The following is a 1,759-nucleotide window of genomic DNA, read 5'->3' as shown; positions in this document are numbered from 1 at the left end:
ACTTTGTCCCTGTTTTTCTTTTTTTCTTTTTTCTTTTTTTTGCTTTTTGCCTTTTTGTTAGTATGAACCAACTGCCCCACATCGCCACCTTAACTCATTGCCATGCGGTATTCGAAGCAAGGACCTCGCGGTGACTCGCGTTCGAATATGTATTCAGACTGTCTTTTGTATGATGTATAAGCAGTGTGACCCCAGTTTTAGAGATATATTGATGATAATGTCTAAGCAATTTCTTCCAAAAGGGCATTTTTGTAAACAAAACTTCAGAAAAAAAAGTAAAAAACGGTCTTAAAATAAGTGTTGGTTTGTTTAAAAATAAAGATTTTAAGATCAACATCCTTATGAGCTAAAAAACTCAAGTCTTAACCGCACGACGCTACATTGAACTCCCGAGTCATATCAGAAACATCTGAGCAATCTATCACCTAAAAAATGTCCTGGCTTTTTTTTTTTCTGAAATTACTACAGATATATACTAACCCTCCCAAATTTTATTAAAAATAAGTTACGGGTTATCAGGCATTAGTGTTTCACTGCTCAAAAAAAAAAAAACGAAAAAAAAAAAACGTGCTTTGCAATCAGAGCGGCAAGTGTTCTATAGTCGATAATGCAGAAAAGTACGCTTTACAGATCGAGGTTTGACGTTGGCTCGAGGGCTCGAGGGCGTCCGTTTTTTTTTTTTATCGTTCCCCATCTCAGGGTTTACAAAATGTCGATTAATTACCAGCTCGCCTGCACTCCATCACTGCTTACAAAAACCAATTTTAGCAAAAAACAAAATTGTGCATATGTTATTTGATTAGAGCACACTAAAAGAGGGCGAGTGTTACAAACAGCGATAGTTTTCTTGAGCACCTAATTTTAAACACGCAAGGTCAAGAAATAAAAAAGAAGAAAAGTCATAAAAACGTCTTGCCACCTTCCGAGCTTGCTTCCAAGAACGAATTCACATGGCGATGGCGCTAAAATCAGCGGGCAGCGGTACTCAAGGAAACTTATACCGCTGCCTATCGAGGTTCCCTCCGCTCCATAAGCACGTGCCACATATAGCTATGGCGGAAAACTGTGATACAGCGTTTCACTGTTCCAAGGCACACGCTCTGCAAAAAAGAGAGGCATGTTTCCCCACACTAAGGCCCATATTGTAGAAAAGCACGCTTTACAGGGAGGGTTGTAATGCTAGTCTGAGGACTCTGCAAAAAGCAAAAACGGGGTTAGCAAGAAGAAAAGAAAAAACAAAATCGTTCATATGCTACTTTACAAGAGCGCACTAAAAGGGGCGAGTATTACGAACACAAATAGTTTCCTCAGGCACCTAATATTAAACACGCAACGTAAAGAAAAAAAAAAAACGAGCTTATTGCTATTTTGCGAGCCAGCTTCCAAGTAGGAATTCACTACGATGACACGAGAATTAGCGGGCAGCGGCACTCAAGGAAACTTGTGCCGGTGCTTATTGAGGTTACCTACGCTCTATAAGCATGTGCCAGCCATAGTTATGGCAGAAAAGTGTGGTAATTTCATTGTGACAAACCAAATGGACGGTGCGTTCACTACATCCACACCTTGCATCATCATCACCGAGATTGAATGGGGTCCATGTGTGGAAAGGGGAGGGGGGGGGGGGGGGGGTTCGTGATTACGTGCTAACGCGGGCCATTCGGTGTTGGAGCTATGAAGTAAACGGTGAAAACACGACAGCCATCTTCAGACCGGATGATGGTCGAACCACGCCTTTTTCTAGAATATATATGTCACT

The sequence above is a fragment of the Ixodes scapularis genome, unplaced genomic scaffold (genome assembly GCF_016920785.2).
Source record: "Ixodes scapularis isolate PalLabHiFi unplaced genomic scaffold, ASM1692078v2 PGA_scaffold3__209_contigs__length_174095766, whole genome shotgun sequence".
In the NCBI taxonomy this organism is placed as follows: Eukaryota; Metazoa; Arthropoda; class Arachnida; order Ixodida; family Ixodidae; genus Ixodes; species Ixodes scapularis.
This window is presented reverse-complemented; position numbering follows the sequence as displayed.